Source organism: Sus scrofa, chromosome 15 (genome assembly GCF_054392235.1).
Source record: "Sus scrofa isolate SSC_HxYL_T2T_F1_AM1 chromosome 15, Sscrofa_HxYL_maternal_Yorkshire_Landrace_v2.0, whole genome shotgun sequence".
NCBI classification, from domain to species: domain Eukaryota; kingdom Metazoa; phylum Chordata; class Mammalia; order Artiodactyla; family Suidae; genus Sus; species Sus scrofa.
In genome coordinates this window covers 20,661,931-20,684,579 of record NC_139397.1, presented here as the reverse complement: position 1 = coordinate 20,684,579, position 22,649 = coordinate 20,661,931, and the positions used below count along the sequence as shown (strand labels likewise).

At 37.3% G+C, this 22,649-nt stretch overlaps 1 long non-coding RNA gene across 2 annotated transcripts in view; it reads right to left on the bottom strand.

Annotated features, from left to right (window-relative positions):
* Positions 1-22,649, bottom strand: part of LOC106506175 (uncharacterized) — a 239,391-nt gene that overhangs the window by 122,189 nt on the left and 94,553 nt on the right. Inside the window, exons 3-4 of one of the 2 annotated variants that reach the window (XR_002339484.2) lie at positions 11,539-11,652; positions 6,470-6,673 (exon numbers count right to left, since the gene is read on the bottom strand). This is a non-coding gene — a long non-coding RNA (uncharacterized LOC106506175). Of the gene's footprint in view, positions 1-6,469; positions 6,674-11,538; positions 11,653-22,649 lie in introns of those variants that run through there. The other variant, XR_014829208.1, reaches the window with a different exon arrangement.

Below are 22,649 nucleotides of genomic sequence, written 5' to 3'. Positions count from 1 at the left end.
AATTTTTTCCCTAAGAGCACACAAATTTACAAAAGTACACCATTTTTGCACCATAACGCAAGTTCAATAACTTTTAAAAGAAGTTGTGTCATACGAAATTGTCCTCTCATCTCAATGAAGCAAATAATAATAATAATAATAAAAATATCTCAAAAGTTTCCACTATTTATGAACACAAAAACCTACCTTATATTACCTATGGGTCAAAGATGCAATCAAAAGAAAAATTACAGAGTGTATTATCTAAACAAAAATGAACACTCAATGCATTCAATTTTGTGGGATACTGCAAAAGCAGAACCATAAAAAATTATAGCACTAGCAAAAGAAAGCTCTTCAATGAATATTTTTCACCATAAGAAAAAAGAGAAGCATGTCCATTCTCCAATTTTGACTATTACTGTTCTACATTTTACTGAAGATTCTATCTAGCATAATTAAGAGAGATGGGGGAAAAAAGACATCCAGATTAGAAAGAAAAAAAATAATATTCACAGATTATATCATCCTCTATGAAGATTATCCAATGGGATCTATAAAAACTCCTAAAACTAATGACTTTAGCAAAATTATAGGCTACAAACTAATTATAAGAATCCATTATATTTCTATATATTAGTACTGAATAACTGGACAGAAAAGTTGAAAAAATCTTTATAATAGCTTAAAGATATAAAATACTTGAGGATAAATATAACAAATTATGGGAAAGATGTGCATATAGAATTCTATTAAATATTGCTTGATGAAATAAAGAAATACATCATAAATATGCATCAAAAGTCACAACAGGAAGATGCCAATTCTCCTAAAATCGATGTGCAGATTCAATGAAATTAAAAATAACATTCTAGTACATTTTTTCAAATTGATTCTAAAGTTTATATGGAAATAGAGGGACCTAGAATAGCCAAAATAACTTTTTAAAGGTAAAGCAAAGGTGGAAGACTAAGACTATCATATTTCAAAACATTATAAATCTTCCCTAACCAAGAGAGTTTTATTGGCATAAATTAGAAGAATGGATATATGGAATAGAACAGAAAGCCCAGAAATAGACATACACATATATGTGCAATGGATTTTTGACAAAGGAACAAAGGTGATAAAATAAAATAGAGTGGAGAAAATATTTTATTAGAAATTATACCTAAAGAGGCAGGACCAAGATGGTAGAGAAGTTAAGACATGGTACTCACCTTCTCCCACAAACACATCAAAAAATAAAACCAAAAAACCATAGGTAGAAAGATTCACACAGGACATCTACTGAATGCTGGCAGAAGACCTTAGACCTCCAAAAGGGGCAAGAACTCTCCACATAACCAGGAAGAAGAAAAGGGGAAAAAATGGGAGAGAGAAAAAAAAAGGAATAAGAATGGGGAAAAGAATTCCTGAAAAGAAGCTATGAAAGAGGAAAGGAACACACAACCTGGGAAGCTAACTAACTGACAGGGAAATCGGCTAAGACAGAATGACCCCAAAGCCACAGAGAAAAGCACAGAACCATCAGTACCACAGCCTGGGACACCACAGCATGAGATACTCAGATGGGGGCTGGGCACAAGAATAGGCTCCAGAGGTAAATTCTGGGGAGAGGACTAGGGTTGGCAATGTGGAGACAGCCTGAGGGAGGTAGGGAGTGGTGAGCAATGGGCTAGGGAGGGAAGTGCTACAGCTGATGGAACCAGGGATGAGTTCTGGGCCCACAGGATAAGCAAGGTGCCATTGCTGGGGAGGACAAGAGGTGGAAGTATGGACCACATAGGAATATGTTTCTCTGCACAGGAGAGAAACTTGGAAGGTGGGGCTATGGGTGGCGGTGCCTCCTGTGCAGTCTAAGTGTGGTGGGGAACTCTTGCATGGTCTACAGGTGTTGGGGGAAAATCACTGCAATTATCTCTGATTCTAGATGTGGGCATGACCTGCTACCACTAGGGGTCCATGAACAGGCACCACCAATGTCTGCTCACCTCAGAGGTCAGCACAGAGGAGAGTACTGCAACCAAACACCACCCACTGTTGCTCCCATGCCCCTGGAAATGCAAAGGCCCTGCCACTGCAACTGCCAAATGTGCCTACACCAGCCTGAGGATCATTGCTACTTCCCAGCATCCTGCACCTAGGAACAACCTGAACCACCTTCCTGCAGGGCCTTGCTACTGTCAAGGGCCAAGCAACAAGGCACTGATTACTAATCCTGCCCATTACCTCCATCTCCCTGGAGGCAGGCACAGCACCCTGCCAAGGGGAAAACAGCCTATACACACCAAGGAAAGCCAACAGCAACCATCAAAACCCTCACACACAAAAAATATATAATAAGCCCTCAAAAAATACCCAGGGGCACTCTCAAATATAAATAGCCCTCCCAAGATTATAGTAATTGGTTTCCCTAAACTCACAGAATAAAAATAATAATAATAATAAGCAAAATGAAGAAGCTCAGGAACCATACCCAGGTGAAAGAATAGGAGAATTTACCTGAAGGAGAAAACAATGAAACAGACCTCTGCAGGCTAACACACACCAAGTTCAAAAGTTAGATAACGAAAATACTGAAGGAATTAAGGGTGAATATCAAGGAATTAAGAGCACATATGAACAGTAATGCAGATTAATTTAGAAAGAAACTAGAAAATATGAGGAGGAGTCAAGAAAAATTAGAAAATTCATCTGCAGAGATTCAAATTGAGTTAAAGTCACTGAAAAGCAGAATAAATAATGCAGAGTAACTAATTAGTGACTTGGAAGATGGAATCATGGAAATTGCCCAATAAGCAAAGGCATTTGACAAAATCCAACGTCCATTCACGTTAAAAAAAAAAAAAAAAAAAAGCTTACCAAAGTCAGTATAGAGGGAAAATATTATAACATAATAAAAGCCATTTATGATAAAACCAGAGCCAGTATAACTCAACAGAAAAAAGCTGAAAGCCTTCCCACTAAAATCAGGAACAAGACAAGGATGCCCACTCTCACCTCTTTTATTCAACATAGTATTGGAAGTCCTAGGCACAGCAGTCAGACAAACAAAAGAAATAAAAACATGCAAATTGGAGGAGTAGAGGTAAAATTGTCACTATATGCAAATAACTTGATACTGTATATAGAAAACCCTAAGGTCTCCACAGAAAACTATTCAAACTGATCAACAAATTCAGCAAAGTAGCAGGATAAAAGATAACATTCAGAAATAAGTTTCATGTTTGTATACTAACCATGAAATATTAGAAAAGGAATATAAAAATATAATACCTTTTAAAATCACATGGCCCCCAAAATTAAACACCTAGGAATAAACCTGACTAAGGAGGTGAAAGACTTATATGGTGAGAACAAAATAATCAAGAAAATTAAAAAGATTCAAAGAAATGGAAAGATATCTCATGCTCCTGGATTGAAAGAATTAATATTGGTAAAATGTCCATACTATGCAAAGCAATCTACAGGTTCAATGCAATACCTATCATATTATCCATGGCATTTTTCATAGAACTAAAACAATCCAAATATACATATGGAACTATAAAAGACCCAGAATTGCCAAAGCAACCCTGAGGAACAAAAACCAACCAGGATACATAACTTTCCCAGACTTCAGAAAATATTACAAAGCTACAGTAATCAAGATGGGGTGATACTACTACAAAAACAGACATATAGACCAATGGAACACAATAGAGAACTCAGAAATAAACCTAGACTCCTATGGTCAATTAATCTTCGAAAAAGGAGACAAGAATATAAAATTGGAAAAAAAGACAGTCTCTTCAGCAACAGGTGTTGGGAAAACTGAACTGCTGCATGTAAATCAATGAAATTAGAACACACACTCACACCATGTGCAAAAATAAAACTTAAAATGGCTTAAAGCCTTAAACGTAAGACAAGACACCATAAAACTCCTAGAAGAGAACATAGGCAAAACATTCTCTGACATCAACCATACAAACATTTTTTTTAGTCGGTCACCCAAAAGTTATAGAAATAAAAACAAGAATAAAGCAATGAGACCTAATTCAACTTACAAGTTTTGCACAAATAAAGGAAACCACAGAAAGAACAAAAAGACAACCTACGTTTATGAAATGAGAGAAAATAGTTTCAAACAATGTAACTGACGAGGGCTTTATCTTCAAAATATACAAACAGCTTGTACAACTCAACAGCAAAAAAAGACATACAACCTAACTGAAAAATGGGCAGAAGACCTGAATAGACATTTCTCCAAAGAAGACGTACAGATGGTCAATAGGCACATGAAAAAATAACATGTTGATATCACTAATTATCAGAGACATGCAAATCATAACTACAATGAGGTGCCAACTCACACCAGTCAGAATGGCCATCATTAGTAAATCTATGAATAACAAATGCTAGAAGGGTTGTGGAGAAAAGCGAACCCTCCTTCATGTTGGTGGGAATGTAAATTGGTAAAACCACTATGGAAAACATTATGGAGGTACCTCAAAAAACTAAATACACAACCACCATGTGGTCCAGAAGTCCCACTCCTGGGCATATATCCAGATAAAATTCTCATTGAAAAAGATACATGCACCCCTATGTTCATTGCAGCACTAGACATAATAGCCAAAACATGGAAACAAACTAAATTTCCAATAACAGATGAATGGATTAAGAAGATGTACATATACACAGTGGACTACTACTCAGCCATAAAAAAGAACAAAATAATGCCATTTGCAGCAGTGTGGATAGAACCAGAGACTCTCATACAAAATGAAGTGTAAGTTAGAAAGAGAAATACCATATAGTATCACTTATATCTGGAATCTAATAAATGGCACAAATGAACTTATCTATAGAAAAGAAACAAACTCATGGACGTGGAAAACAGACTTGTGGTTGCCAAGGGAGAGGGGGAAGGAGTGGGATGGACTGGAAGTTAGGGGTTATTAGATGCAAACTATTGCATTTGGAGTGTATAAGCAATGAGATCTGCTGTATAGCACAGGGAACTATATCTAGTCACTTATGATGGAACATGACGTACGATAATGTGAGAAAAAAAGGTGTGCATATATGTATAACTGGGTCACTATACTGTACCACAGAAATTGACAGAATATTGTAAATCGACTGTAATTAAAAAACTAAAAAAAGAAATTATACATAAAAAATGGGTATCCATATCCTAAAAATCATCTACAATACAACCCTTACACTATATTGTATATTAAAAGAATATGCAAAATGAAACAGATTTTAATATAAAGCTAAAACTGTACAACCATTTTGGAAATATTTTGGCAGTTTCTTAAACAGCTAAGCACACATCTACCATGTGATCTAGCCATTCCAGCCCAGGCATTTACCCAATAGAAAGAAATCATATGTTCACACAAAAAGGTTTTTTTTTTTTTTCCTTTTTCATGGCCGCACCTGCAGCATATGGAAGTTCTCAGGCTAGGGGCTGAACCAGAGCTGCATCTGCCAACTTACGCCACAGCCACAAACATTCCAGAACCAAGCCACATCTTCAACCCATACCACGGCTTGCAACAATGTTGGCTCCTTAACCCACTGAGTGAAGCCAGGGATCAAACCTGCAACCTCATGTCAGTTTTTTAACCCACTGAGTCATAATGGGAACTCCCAAAAAGATTTGTAGGAATGTGCATATGTGCTTTATTTCTAATAACCCAAACCTGAAAACAACTCAAAACCCATCAAGAGGTAAGTAGATAAGCAAAAGAAAACTATTCAGCAACAACAAAAAAATAAACTATTGAAATATGCTACAATATGGATGAATCTCAAAATAATTTTGAGTGGAAAAATCCAGACCATAAAAAAGAACACCTAATTTATGTTACCATGCATAAAAAGTTTAGGAAATGCATCTTATGCATACTAACTTGAAGCAGACCAGTATTTGCCAGATTTGGTGGAGGGTGAGGGGACTCAGGAATAAGTGGGAAGAATTAGGAGGTGCTAAAATAAAAATATTGTGGGTAATGTAATATATTCATTATATATTCATAATGGCTTCGTGAATGACGATTCAATATGTTCATGATGGTTTCATGGGGGTATACATATATGTCCAAACTTGAAAATGTGTGCATTTCAGGAGTTCCCATCGTGGTGCAGTGGTTAACGAATCCGACTAGGAACCATGAGGTTGCAGGTTCAATCCCTGGCCTTGCTCAGTGGGTTAAGGATCCAGCGTTGCCATGAGCTGTGATGTGGGTCACAGACGCGGCTCAGATCCCGCGTTGCTGTGGCTCTGGCATAGGCCGGTGGCTACAGCTCTGATTAGACCCCTAACCTGGGAACCTCCATATGCCGTGGGAGCGGCTCAAAAAAAGGCAAAAAGAAAAAAAAGAAAATGTATACATTTCATATACAGATTATGGTATGTCAATTATCTCAATAAAGCTGTTTAAAAATGTAGAACTAAATACGATCAGGAAATAACAGGAATAAGAATACTTACTTGAAACAGGTACTAGGAAGTCTTCACTGGAATGGAAGAGCTCCAGCCATTCCTACCCCATCATTGTCCATCTTCTCCAGACTCAAATTCTGATACATATGCAGACAGAGGGGCACAGAGACACTGTTTTTCCTGACTTGAGTCAGGTATCTACCATTTGCCTCGGAGTACTCAGAATACTTCTGCTTGAAGTCTCTACACATACTGCAGAGAGAGAAAATTCCCCAAAGAACTTAGAGATGTTATGAAAAGAGAAACAAATGTCTAACTAACCATATTTTTACCTAGGTAAGTATATTTCCTCCAACTGACTTAGCATTCAACAAATCCATGAAACCACCTCACAGCCTGAGCCAGCACACAAAGGCAGGAAGCAAGAGTGAATATTATCAGACCATAAACATAGAGGAAACGTTGCAGGAGTAATGAATACCTGGCAGCAAGCATTTAGTGAAGAGGAGTGGAATAAAACAAGCTCCTTTAAATACAGTTAAAAACAGAAGAATGAGCAATTGCAAACCAAAAATTTAAGCACTTTCTACAAAGAGTAAAACAAAACCTTCCTACAAGTAAATCAGAATAGCATGGACCAATGTCAGCTCAGGATAAGAATTTCTAAAGGAAAGAAAGATTATCTGAAGCTGAACAGAATCGACTTCTAGAGATGTTACCCTTTCATTGGACAAAGAGAATTATATAACTGGTCAGGGCATAATATCTGTAGGAGGGGAAACCTATGCTGATAAACCTCCCTGTCACTTATGGGTGACAATTTAACTTGGAAATTAAGTTCTCACCTCATGGTCTGATATATTCAATGTTGATAATATTAGTAGCTGCTGAACATGTGTCTTATGAAGAAAGCATGGAAGAATGTGCATAAATCCCTCAATAAAATACTTTACTCAGTGAAAGGTAGAAAATAGGTTAGAGCTTATTTTTGGAAACTCACTCTCCATTACCTGTAGCTTATTAATTCTCCTGAAATTTATATTAGCTACATAGTAACTCATATGTATTCATCTTTTATTTTTGTATGCTCACAATGTCTCTATGAAAGAAATTCTCCAGTTATGGCTATTGCTAAATATCTATTCGAGAAAAAACATGATATGGACACAATACCTCACTTATCATTCCTCACTTTCCCTGCAGTGCCCAAGTTGTGGCCCATAGTTATTGAATAACAGAAATGATCTGGGTGAATTCCACATGCCACATGAATATAACAATCAGGATGCAGGTGATCAGAGTCAGTTATAAAGCAGCAGGGAGAATATTATCTAGTTACCTGAGAAATGTATTCCTAATTATATTCACAATTGAGTTAGGCTTCTTGAATCTCTCACATAATTTTTTAAGTTTGAAGGCTGCTCTTTCTGGCCTCAAATGTGATATTGCCCCATGTGATTTAATTTTTTTTTTTAAGAACACCTCTCACTACATCTTATAATTATAGATATTTCTATGTATGTGTCTATACATATTTATATTTAACTTACAATGGGTCAGTAAAATAAACCAACTAATCACCATTTTGCTTTTATTAAGCCCTGTGAATTTTTTCTCATGATACATGCAACAAAAAACTAAAATGTTTCTTTGTGTGAGCAAATGTACCTGCAATATAGGGTATGCTCATTCAGAATGAGATATATTCTATTACATTCATTCAACGTTTCTTCAGTTTTATATTTTTGGAAAGATTATTGGTCCTTTAATATACATATACCAAGTTAATGTATTCTAATTATTGCACATTTTTTAGAAGTTTAAAATGTAACAATGCAAAGATGAAGAAAAGTACTTGCTCTCTAACTTTCTCCCCCATAGTTTTTATGGAGGCCTCTCCTTCTAATCAGGATTTTTGAGCCCTTCAATTGCTGAGCCAGCAAACTGTTTGTAAGTTACATATGGTACTAGCCAAAACTGCAGACTTTGCAAGACTTTCCAAGAATTTCAGAAATCACACAAAAGGAAATATTAAGTGTATCCAGTAGTAAAGGTATGATGAGGAACACACATTCAATGGCAGAGTAAATTCATTCAGAAAAAGAGCGGCAAGGCAATCAAGATAACCCGTGTTACCATATTACCGAGAAAGGTATTGAAAATCCTAGCCTCCATCTTTGCTGGAGATAAACTCATCACTTCACAGCTCAAGCCATCCAAAATAGAAAATGCTTGATTATTACTCTCTCACAAATGGGTGGAAATAACAAACCAAGTAAAGGAAGCATTTTTCAATGGTCAGAAAATCCACCTTCTATGGTCCCTCACTCCCTCCTCTCAAAAATACTTCAATCCAATCATGATCTCCATAATAGCTTTGGACCAACAACTTAGCAAACTAATGAAAGTGACTTCTAACTCGGAAGCATTTCTTTCCATTTGGAAATATTGCAGTCAAGGACATTTTTTTGTTTTACTTTTGAAAAAATATAGAAGGCAAATAATAATGTCATAAGTGATGTGAATTGTGAATAAAATAGTATCCTGATGATGAAGAGGAAAGATGCCCGCTTGACTTTGCCAGGCCCTATGCAGCAAGGGCCTTTTTGGAAGTTGGGAATGACTGGCTTGGCCAGAGTCCGTCTTGCTGTGTATAGAGCTTCCTGTTGGCTGGCCTGACATAGGATGTTATTTAGCAATTTGGGCTGGAGTATTATTATTCTCCATGAAGAATTTAAAGAAGATCTTGACTTGAGCCTATTGTAAAAGGAGTCATGCTGTGCCATGCGGTATAAAAATATCATCAGTCTTATGCCACTGGCACATTCAAGCACCTAGTGGTATAAGCCAGGCACCAATGTTCAAGGTTTTATATAAGGTAACAGCTGCTTTGGTCAGACAGTTAATTAAATATGTTAATTTCCCATACAACCAACAGTAGCGACAACAGATCAAAGAGGGATTTTATGACTTTTTTGGGTTCCCTCACATACCCAGGAGGATGTTTTGTGCCCATATCATCTCCTAGTCTCTTTTGCGCAGTAATGCTGCTTTTCCCCTTTGGAAACAGCCTTGTTCTATGACACTGCAAATATTGTACATGCTTTGGTACCACACTAACCACTGCCAATTGTCACCACTCCAGTCTTGAAATGCTATTTGGGTCTGATCCCAAACATCCCATAGTGTTTGGTTAGTCAGTAAATATCACAAATCATGGTGAAGGCAGGGAATGGGCTTTTTCTCCATTTGTGTCATTCTGGCTTGGCATTTATGTTTTATCTTTGTGGAACTGATAGAGCACAGATTGTAAATCACATAAGAGTGATGACTAGATTCCATCCTAGGCATGAGGTTGCACCAAAAGATTGTTCTAGATAATATTATGAGTTAATCATATGGAGTGCACATATCTGAGAATACATTGTTTAAAAATAATATGCAAATGTGCTTTCTGGCAATATGTGGCACTGTAAAAGGAAGAAAATGCGTTCACTCAATTCGTGAAGTCATCACAATAACCAGGAGTTATAAACATAACAGGGACATGAAACCCATATTTTGTGTTGTACAGAAATCTTTGAATATTGAAAAGGAGATGGCAATCTAGTTTTGATAATGCAACTGCTTTTAGGCACCTGAATGCAGGGTTCAGAAAATCTGTACTATTGACAAAGAGTTGTAACAGGTCAGGTATTAGTAATTGGCATTTAGTGATTGGTATTTTGATGGAAATATTTATCAGCCTATAAGTTTCTCGGGGAACATCAAAAATCCCATGGTTTTTGATCAGCTAATCATCAGTAGAAAACCTATATCCTCATGTCAAATGCCACTTTTTTAGAAGGCATGATTTTTGTATGGCACATGTATTTTCTATGGCTTAAGAATATCTACAATCTAATATCTTTAAACCTGAATGCAAAGTGATATGGTAGGAAATGCTAATGAACCAGGAGTTCTGTCACAGTTGCTAGCAAGCCTCTATTTCTCCCTTTGTAAAATGAGGGGCTTGTGGAAATGAAATTTGAAATCACTCCCTGGTCTGATTTTCTATTTGAAGAAATATGATAAAAATCAAACCATTCTGATCTATCACCAACCAACCAACTGGTTACTTTGAACAATATACTCAACCATTCTGAGTCTCTAAAATTCTATGTAAGGATGTAATACATGTGAATATGATTAGTGAATTACAAAGTACTATAAAATATTATAAATTAGATTATTTGTGCTTTTAATTCATAGTTCATTCTTTCAATAAAGGATAAAATTAAATCTTAGAATATAATAGTTTTGTTGGCATAAATCAGTTCAAGTCCAAAAGCCTAAGAAAAATAAGCTCTGATGTCCAAGGTCAGAAAAAGATGAATGCCCCAAATGAAGATGACAGAATTTTCTCTTCATCTTCTTGTTCTTTGCAGGCTCTAAGAGATGAGATGATGCCTGCCCACGTGGGAGGAAGCAGATCTCTTTACTCAGTTTACTGAATCAAATGCTAATCTCTTCCAGAAACACCCACCCCAAACACACCCACAAATGATATTTTATCAGCAATCTATCTGGGCATCATTTGTTAACCCAAAATTAACCATCACATGTAACTATTAACTTATCTTCCTCCTTTTAATGTCACCAAAGGGATCAGTAAGAAATCCATTAGGTGAGAGTAGAGTCAACATCACAGAGTTGAGGAGGATTTTCAGGACAAGTGAGAAGAGAAAAATCAAACATCTAGTTTTTTAATCTGATTTCAAATCTCTAGGTCCATTGTAGTTTCTTCCTGAGGGAACAAGTATAGATTCTATGACAACAGGATGCATAAAGGAGAGGAATAAGGAGGCTTACTCTGGAAATTATAATGATCTTCACGAAAATTTTCAGCAACATTAAATATATGGTTTATAAGCTATTAGGAAAATAATAGTGACGGTTGATGTAAAACTATCTACTCTTAGCTGAATAGGCTCCTGGAAGATGGAAGGGCTATGTAGCCAGCAGTTTCCCAGGGCCAATGCTGGTGTATTACTCAGGGTTATCCAAAGGAGCAGAATTGATAGGAGATATAGATGTTATATATATCTATCTTAAGAGATTATATATAATTGGCTTACATGATTATGGAGGCTGAGAAGTCCTAAGATCTGCCAACTGCAAGCTGGTGGTGTGGTTCAGAGACTTTTGAGCCAGCGAATCAATGGTATAGACACCAGTCCAAGTCTTCAGACCTGAGGCCAGGAACACCAAGAGCAGAAGATTGATGTCCCAACTCATGTATTATATGAGGATAATTCAAATTTTCTCCATCTTCTTTTGTGGAGGCATTTAACATATTGGATGATGCCCAGCTGAGTTGGGAAGGGCAATCTGTTTTACTCAGTCCATCAATTTTAATACTTATCTCTTCCAGAAACACACTCAGACACAGAAATCTTTAAGCAACTATTGAGGCATTCCTTAGCCAGTCAACTTGACATATGAAATTAACCATTACTGATGGGAATATAGATCCAAGGTCTGATGATAAAAGAAAGTATTGTATGGGATTTCCAGTCAGTACCAAGGTAATCAAGGTTGCACTCATTTTCCAAATGCAAATGTACCCAAGGAAATAAACAATAATAATAAAAGATAAGATTCCTCAGCTGCCAAATCATTTGATTTCAGTTCACAAGTAATAATTTGTGCAGTAAAGTTGGATTAGAGACAAAATGGCAGAGTAGAAGGACCTGTGCTCACCTCCTCTCATGAAAACACTAAAATCACAAATACCTGCTGAACAACCATCAACAAAATACACTTGAGACTGCAAAATATTTCAAATAGGCACCCAAAGACAAAGAAGAAGCCACAACAAAATGGTAGGAGGGGAACTTTTGCAAAACAAAATTGATAAATTAGACTCATAAGGAAAAGGCCCAAATCAACAAAATTAGAAATGAAAAAAGAAGGTACAACTGAAATACAACTAGATCATAAGAGACTACAATAAGCAACTACTTGCCAACAAAATGGGCAACTTTAGAAGAAATGTATAAATAACTAGAAAGGGGCCATCTTCCAGTATTGACCAAGGAAGAAATAGAAGATATAAACAGACTAATCACCAATGCTGAAACTGAAACTGTGATTTGAAAACTTTCAAAAAACAAAACTCCATGACTAGATGGCTTCACGGGCAAATTATATTAAATATTTAGAGAAGAATTAATGCCTATCTTTCTGAAACTCTTCCAAAAAATTGCAGAGGAAAGAACATTCCCAAACTCAGTCTATGAGGCTACCATCACCCTGATACCAAAGATATCACAAAAAAGAAAATTATAGACATATATCACTGATGAATATAGATGCAAAAATCCTCAACAAAATACTGGCATCCAACAATACATTATAAGTATCATATGCCATTATCCATTGGATTTATCCAGGGATTCAAGGGTTTTTTAGTATCCTCAAATCAATCAGAGTGATACATCACATTAACAAGTTGAAGAATAAAAACGATATGCTCTTAATAGATGTAGAAAATTTTCCTTCACAAAATGTTAACACATATTTATGATCAAAACCCTCCAGAAACTGGGCATAGATGGAACCTACTTCAACATAATAAAGGCCATATATGACAAACCCACAGTTAATATCATTTTCAATGGTGAAAATCTGAAAGCATATCTGCTAAGATCAAGAAAAAGAAAGATATCCTCTTTCATAACTTTTATTCAATACTGTTTTGGAAGTCTCAGATATGGCAAACAGAGAAGAAAAAGATATAAAAGGAATCTAATTTGGAAAATAAGTAAGTCTATCACTGTTTGCAGATGACATAATATTATACATAGAAAATCCTAGAGATGTGTTTAGAAAACTATTAGAGCTAATCAATTCATTCAGTAATGTTCCAGGATATAAAATTAATACACAGAAATCTTTTGCATTTATATACATTAACAATGAAAGAATCATAAAGAGAAATTAAGTAAACCATCCTATTTACCATCACATCAAAAAGAATAAATTTTTAGGGAATAAACCTACCGAAGGAGACAAAAGACCTGTACTCTGAAAACTCTAAGACACTATTGAAATAATCAAAGATTACACAGATGAAGAGATATATCATGCTCTTGGATTGCAAGAATCAATATTGTCAAAATGATTATACTAGTCAAGGCAATATACAGATTCAGTGCAATCCCTATCAAATTACCAATGGCATTTTTTTACAGAACTAGAACAAAAAAATTTTTTTTTTTGTCTTTTGTTGTTGTTGTTGTTGCTATTTCTTGGGCCGCTCCCGCGGCATATGGAGGTTCCCAGGCTAGGGGTTGAATCGGAGCTGTAGCCACCGGCCTACGCCAGAGCCACAGCAACGCGGGATCCGAGCCGCGTCTCCAACCTACACCACAGCTCACGGCAACGCCGGATCGTTAACCCACTGAGCAAGGCCAGGGACCGAACCCGCAACCTCATGGTTCCTAGTCGGACTCGTTAACCACTGTGCCACGACGGGAACTCCCCTAGAACAAAAAAATTTTTAATCTGTATGGAAACACAAAAGATCCAAAATAGTCAAATAAATCTTGAGAAAGGGAATATGGAGCTGGAGGAATCAAGCTTCCTGACTTCAGACTCTACTACAAACTTACAGTGATCAAGACAGTATGATACTAGCACAAAAACAGAAATATAGATCAGCGTAATGGGATAGAAAGCCCACAAATAGATGGTAAGAGCAGTTAAGATGGTGGAAGAGTAGGGGGACATGCTCGCCCTCTCCCACAAACACAACAAAAAAAAAAACGCATTTACAGGATAAACGACTTGCACAGAACAGCAACCAATTGCTGGCAGAAGTACCTAAACTCCAATAATGGCAAGAATCTCGTGACATTACTACGTAAAATGAGAGAAAAGAGGAGAGTGAGAGAAGGTGAATCTGAGCTGGCAAAGGGAACTGTGGAGGAGAAAGGGATCCCACACCCTGGAAGGTCACCTACTCGACAGAATGATCAACCAAACCAGAGGAATCTCCAGATGCAGAGAAGAGTGTAGCAGTAAGTCAGAGTTCTGAAAAGCAGAACGAGAACTGAACAAATCATCTGAACTACTGGCACAGTCACCAAAAATTGAGACGCTTGTATGGGGACTGGGCACCAAGACCTTGGCTCTGGAGGTTAGTCCCTGGGAAAGGGCTGGGGTGGGGGTGGAGCAGAGACTGCTTGGGAGGTCTAGGAACTTGTCTGTCAAGTATGACGGGGCAGAGACTGCCTCCTGGGAGATTAGAAAGCAGAGCGTCATGGGGGGAGGGAGCGATACGATAAGGTCAGGGAAGTAGAAAGCCACATCAGAGGGAACCTGGGAGAAGAGCTGGGTCTGCGCCAGTGTTGGGGAGGGGAGATAAGGGGTGGGCTCCCATAGAATACTCCCCAAGCCACAGCAAGCTTACTGGCCTGCCAGCTACCAGAAAGCTGTGCTTCTCAGTGCATCCCCCCCAACCCCTCCACCCCTTATGCATATGCCAGACCTGGGGCTGCCTGCCATCTGGGAGGGCTGGCCGCAACAATTGCTGGAAGCCTACCACTGCAGGGGCTGTCCCTGTACTGGTCTGCTTGCCCTTTGGAGGGGCTACACCCCCGCAGAGCAGCACCTCCAGCCCCCAGGAAAAGGCCTGCAGCCCAGAAAAGCTAGAACAAGCTTGGCCAGGCCACGAAAAGATCTGCCTACATTCTCAGACAGTCCTTCTGAGTCAGGCTGCCATGGGAAAGAGCCTCTTGGGTTTGCAGCAGCCCAGCTAACTGCTATAGCCCTCGGGGGGTGCCGCACTCCCACGGAACAGCTGCCCAGCACTTCCAGCCCCCTGCAGGAGCCCCTGCAGCCCAGAAAAGCTAGAACTGGCTTGGCCAGGCCGTAAAAAGATCTGCCTACATTCTCGGATAGTCCTTCCAAGTCAGGCTGCCCTGGGGAAGAGTCTCTTGGGTTCTCAGTGACCCAGATAGCTGCTCCAGACCTTGGGGGGTGCTGCACTCCTGTGGAAGAGCTGCCCAGCACCACCAGCACCCTGCAAGAGCCCCATATCCCCCAAACACCAGAGCAAGCTCTGCCTGGCTGAGTGAAATCTGCTTCCATCGTGGTGTGGACCTCCTAGTCCTGTCTGCCTTCAGGAAGTCCTCCTTTGCTTCAGCAAGACCCTGTCAGCCCTGCCCACCCTCCAGAAAAGCCACACTGCCTCAAAGAAGACTGACCAACAATGCCAGCCCTCAGGAAATATTCCACGGCAATGACAAGGCAAATACTGCCTGGCCACGGAGAGTACAACTCCTCCAGGAAAAAGAAAACAACAAGCAAGATGAAGAAGCTGAGAAACCACCCCCAGTCAAACCAACAGGAGAACTCACCTAAAACAGTCAACAATGAAACAGATCTCTGCAGTCTGACAGACCTGGAGTTCAAAAGAGAAATAGTGAAAATACTGAAGGAATTAAGAGAAGATATGAACAGTAATGCAGACACCCTCAGAAAGGAACTAGAAAATATAAGGAGGAGCCAAGAAAAACTATAAAATTAATTTGCAGAGATACAAACTGAACTAAGGGCAGTAAAAACCAGAATGAATAATGCAGAAGAATGAATCAGTGATGTGGAAGATAGAATAATGGAAATCACCCAATCAGGTCAGCAGACAGAAAACCAAATGAAAAAAATATGAAACCAATATAAGAGACATATGGGATAATATAAAGCAGGCCAATCTACACATAATAGGAATTCCAGAAGGAGTAGAAAAAGATAAGGGGATGGAAAATATATTTGAAGAAATTATCACTGGAAACTTCCCAAATCTAAAGGATACTGACTTCAAGATACAGGAAGCACAGAGGGCCCCAAACAAGTTGAACACAAATAGACCCACACCAAGATACATTATAATAAAAATGGCAAAAGTTAGTGATAAAGAGAGGATCCTAAAGGCAGCAACAGAAAAGCAGAATGTTAATTACAAGGGAATCCCCATAAGATTATCAGCTGATTTCTCTACAGAAACACTACAGGCCAGGAGGGAATGGCAAGAGATATTTAAAGTACTAAAAGGAAAAAATATGCAACCTAGACTACTCTATCCAGCAAGAATATCATTTTAAATAGAAGAAGAAATACATTTTTTTTCCAACAAACAAAAGCTAAAAGAATAAAGCAATACAAAACCCAGGCTAAAAGAAATAATGAAAGGGTTTCTCTAAACCAAAAAGAAAGGAAGGAAAGAAAGGGAGGAAAAAGAAAATAAAAAAGAAGAGGAAGAACTAGGATTGAGGAAACCACAATCAGAGAGCAGTCACTCAAATAAGCCAGCATACAGATTTAATCATGAACATGTTTCAAATTAAAATTAAAAAGAAAAAAAAAAAGAGTCATCAAAATCATAAAATGTGGGCAAGGGATGTTAGCAAATAAATAGACATTTTTTTGTTTGTTTGTTTGTTTCTCTTCTTAATTTTAATATAGTAATTAAGTGTTTGAACCTACAGGACCATCGGGCTAAAACACACAGTTATAGGAAGGGGTTAGTGTACTTAAAAAACAGGGCAACCACAAGCCAAAACCAAATATTGCATTCGCAAAAAATGGAAAATAAAACACTCAAACAGATAATAACCAGAGACCAACCAACCAAAAAAAGAAAGGAAGAATGGAGAACCATAGAATCAACTGGAGTACAAGGTTCAAAATGGCAATAAATAATCATCAATCAATTATCACCTTAAATGTCAATGGACTGAATGCTCCACTCAAAAGACACAGAGTGGCTGAGTGGATAAAAAGGCAAAAACCTTCAATATGCTGCCTACAAGAAACTCACCTTAGGACAAAGGATACATATAGATTGAAAGTGAAGGGGTGGGAAACAATATTTCATGCCAATAGACATGACAGGAAAGCAGGAGTTGCAATACTCATATCAGACAAAATAGACCTTAAAACAAAAGACATAAAGAAAGACAAAGGACACTATTTAATGATTAAGGGATCCATCCAAGGAGAGGATGTTTCTATCATCAACATATATGCCCCAAATACAGGAGCACCCAGATACATACAACAAATATTAACAGACATAAAGGGAGATATTGATGAGAATACAATCATAGTAGGAAACTTTGATAACCCACTCACACCAATGGACAGATCCTCTAAACAGAAAACCAATAGAGCAACAGAGATCCTAAAGGAAACAATAGAAAAGGTAGACTTAATTGATATCTTCAGGACATTACATCCAAAAAAATCAGCATATGCATTCTTCTCAAATGCACATGGAACATTCTCAAGAATCGACCACATATTGGAACACAAAGCTAACCTCAACAAATTTAGGAGCATAGAAATTATCTCAAGTATCTTCTCTGACCACAATGCCATGAAAGTAGAAATCAACCATGGGAAAAGAAATGAGTAAAAACCTACTACATGGAGACTAAACAACATGCTACTAAAAAACCAATGGGTCAATGAGGAAATCATGAAGGAAATAAAAAAATAACTTGAAACAAATGATAATGAAGACACAACCTCTCAAAATCTATGGGATGCTGCAAAAGCAGTGCTCAGAGGGAAATTTATAGCAATCCAGGTCTTTCTCAAAAAAGAAGAAAGACCCCAAATTGACAACTTAACCCTCCACCTAAATGAATTAGAAAAAGAAGAACAAAAAAGACCTAAAGTTAGCAGAAGGAAGGAAATTATAAAGATCAAAGAAGAAATCAATAAAATAGTGATTCAAAAACAATAGAGAAAATTAATAAAACCAAGATCTGGTTCTTTGAAAAGGTGAACAAAATTGACAAACCCCTGGCCAGACTCACTAAAAAGAGGAGAGAAAGAACCCAAATAACCAAAATTATAAATGAAAGAGGAGAAATCACAATGGATACAGAAGAAATACAAAAAAACATAAGGGAATAGTATGAACAACTATATGCCAACAAATTTGACAATCTGGAAGAAATGGACAATTTTCTAGAATCTTACAGCCTGCCAAAACTCAATCAAGAAGAAACAGACCAACTGAACAGACCAATCACTAGAAATAAAATAGAAGACGTCATAAAAACACTCTCTACAAATAAAAGTCCAGGACCAGATGGCTTCACAGGCAAATTCTATCAAACACATAAAGAGGAATTGGTGCCCATCCTCCTTAAACTCTTTCAAAAGGTTGAAGAAGAAGGAATACTCCCAAAGACATTCTATGATACCACCATCACCCTCATTCCAAAACCAGAGAGAGATACCACCAAAAAAGAAAACTATCGCCCAATATCATTGATGAATATAGATGCAAAAATTCTCAACAAAATCTTAGCCAACCGAATCCAACAACATATCAAAAAGATCATACACCATGACCAGGTAGGGTTCATCCCAGGTTCACAAGGATGGTTCAACATATGCAAATCAATCAACATCATATACCACATTAACAAAAGAAAAGTCAAAAATCATATGATCATCTTAATAGATGCAGAAAAAGCATTTGACAAAGTCCAACATCCATTCATGATCAAGACCCTCGCCAAAGTGGGTATAGAGGGAACATTCCTGAACATAATCGAAGCCATTTATGTTAAACCCACAGCAAATATAATACTCACTGGGGAAAAACTGAAAGCCTTCTCAGTCAAATCTGGAATAAGACAGGGATGCCCACTCACCACTGCTATTCAACATAGTTTTGGAAATCCTAGCCACAGCAATTAGACAAACAAAGGAAATAAAAGGCATCCATATAGGAAGAGAAGAGATAAAACTGTCACTGTATGCAGATGACATGATACTATACATAGAAAACCCTAAGGACTCAATCCAAAAACTCCTTGAAGTGATTAATAAATTCAGCAAAGTAGCAGGATATAAGATTAACATTCAGAAGTCAGTTGCATTTCTGTATACCAGCAATGAAACATTAGAAAAGGAATACAAAAATACAATACCTTTTAAAATTGCACCTCACAAAATCAAATACCTCAGAATACACCTGACCAAGGAGGTAAAGGACTGATATGCTGAGACCTATGAAACTTTAATCAAAGAATTTAAAGAAGATGTAAAGAAATGGAATGATATTCCATGTTTGTGGACTGGAAAAATCAATATTGTAAAAATGGCCATAGTACCCAAAGCAATCTACAGATTCAATGCAATCCCTATCAAATTACCCTATGACATTTTTCACAGAACTAGAACAAACAATCCAAAAATTTATATGGAACATCAAAAGACCCAGAATTGCCAAAGCAATCCTGAGAAACAAAAACCAAGCAGGAGGCATAACTTTCCCAGACCTCAAGATATATTACAAAGCCATAGTCATCAAGACAGTGTGGTACTGGTATCAAAACAGACAGACAGACGAATGAAACAGAATAGAGAAACTGGAACTAACCCTAACACCTATGGTCAATTAATATTTCACAAGGGAGGCAAGAACACAAAATAGGAAAAAGAAAGTCTATTCAGCAAGCATTGCTGGGAAACCTGGACAGCTGCATGCAAAGCAATGAAACTGGAACACACCCTCCCACCAAGCACAAAAATAAATTCGAAATGGCTGAAAGACTTAAATATATGACAGGACACCATCAAACTCCTAGAAGAGAATATAAGCAAAACACTCTCTGACATCAACATCATGAATATTTTCTCAGGTCAGTCTCCCAAAGCAATAGAAACTAGAGCAAAAATAAACCCATGGGACCTCATCAAACTGAAAAGCTTTTGCACAGCAAAGGAAACCCAAAAGAAAACAAAAATACAACTTACACAATGGGAGAAAATAGTTTCAAATGGTGCAATGGACAAGGGCTTAATCTCTAGAATATATAAACAACTTATACAACTCAACAGCAAAAAAGCCAATCAATCAATGGAAAAATGGGCAAAAGACCTGAATAGACTGTTCTCCAAGGAAGATATACAGATGGCCAGCAAATACCTGAAAAAATGCTCAGCATCGCTGATTATAAGAGAAATGCAAATCAAAACTACCATGAGATACCACTTCACACCAGTCAGAATGGCCATCATGAATAAGCCCACAAATAACAAGTTCTGGAGGGGTTGTGCAGAAAAGGCAACCCTCCTGCACTGTTGGTGGGAATGTAAACTGGTATAGCCACTATGGAGAACAGTTTGGAGATACCTTAGAAATCTATACATAGAACTTCCATATGACCCCACAATCCCACTCTTGGGCATATATCCCGACAAAACTCTACTTAAAAGAGACACATGCACCCGCATGTTCATTGCAGCACTATTCACAATACCAAGACATGGAAACAACCGAAATGTCTATTGACATATGACTGGATTAGGAGGATGTGTTATATATACACAATGGAATACTACTCAGCCATAAAAGAGAATGAAGTCACGCCATTTGCAGTAGCCTGGATGGAACTAGAGACTCTCATCCTGAGTGAAATGAGTCAGAAAGGCAAAGACAAATACCATATGATATCACTTATAACTGGAATCTAATATCCAGCACAAATGAACATCTCCACAGAAAAGTAAATCATGGACTTGGAGAATAGACTTGTGGCTACCCTATGGGAGAGGGAGGGAGTGGGAGGGATCGGGAGCATGGGGTTATCAGATACAACTTAGAATAGATTTACAAGGAGATCCTGCTGAGTAGCATTGAGAACTACATCTAGATACTCATAGAACAAAGGGTAGAGGAAAAATGTATACAGATAAGAATAACTTGATCTCCATGCTGTACGGCAGGGAAAAAAAATTAAAAAAAGAAAAAAAGAAAAAGAAAGCCCACAAATAACCCACACACCTATGGTCAAATATACTACAAAGGAGGCAAGAATATAAAATGGAGAAAGTACAATCTCTTAAATTTGTGGTGCTGGGAAAACTGGACAGCTACATGTGAAAGAATGAAACTAAAATACCCTCTAACACCATACAAAAAAGTAAACTCAAAATGGATTAAAGATCTAAATGGTAGACAGATACTATAAAACTCCTAGAAGAAAATATAGGCAGAACACTATTTTACATAAATCATAGCAATATCTTTTTTGATTCACCTACTAGAGAAATGAAAATAAAACAAACAAATGGTACCTAATTAAACTTAAAAAGATTTTGTATGGAAAGGAAACCATAAACAAAATTAAATGACCATCCACAAATGAGAGAAAACCTTTGCAATTGAAGCAACTGACAAGGCTTTAATTTCCAAGATACACAAAAATCGCACAGTTTTATATCAAAAAAAGTGACCCAATTGAAAAATGATCAGAAGATCTGGACAGATATTTCTCCAAAGAAAATAGGCAGATGGCCAAAATGAACAGGAAAATATGATCAATATCACTATTGGAAAAATGCAAATCAAAACTACAATGAGGTTCCAACTCACACCAGTCAGAATAGCTATCATTTAGAAGTCTACAAACAATAAATTCTACACTGTTGGTGGGAATGTACATTGGTATAACCACTATGGAAGACATAGAGGTTCCTCATAAAACTAAATATATAAATACCATATGATACAGCAATCCCATTCCTGGGCATATAGCCAGAGGAAACCATAATTTTAAATGACACATGCACTCCAATGTTCATTACAGCACTATTTGCAGAAGCCAAGACATGGAAACAACATAAACATCCATCAACAGAGGAATGAATAAATAAGATATGGTACATATATAAAATGGAATATTATTCAGCCATAAAAAGAATGAAATAACGTAATTTTCACCAACATGGATGAACCCAGAGATTATCATATTAATTAAATTGTCAGACAAAGAAAGACACATTCCATATGATATGACTTATATGTCAAATCTGAAAATAGGATACAAATGGATTTATTTGCCACAGATTTATAGACTTTGAAAACACATTGTTACCAAAGGGGATATATTGGAGAAGAATGGACTGGAGGATTGGGATTGGCATATGCACATTATGGTATCTGGGATGGCTGGCCAACAGAGAACTGCTATGTAGCACAGGGAACTCTATCAAATATTCTGTGATAACCTATATGATAAAAGAATCTGAAAAAGAATGGATATGTGTATGTGTATAACTGAATCACTTTGTTGTACAGAAGTTATCACAATATTGTAAATCACTATACTACAATAAAATTTTTAAAAGTGATAAAGAATTTGTGCAGTCAGAGTTG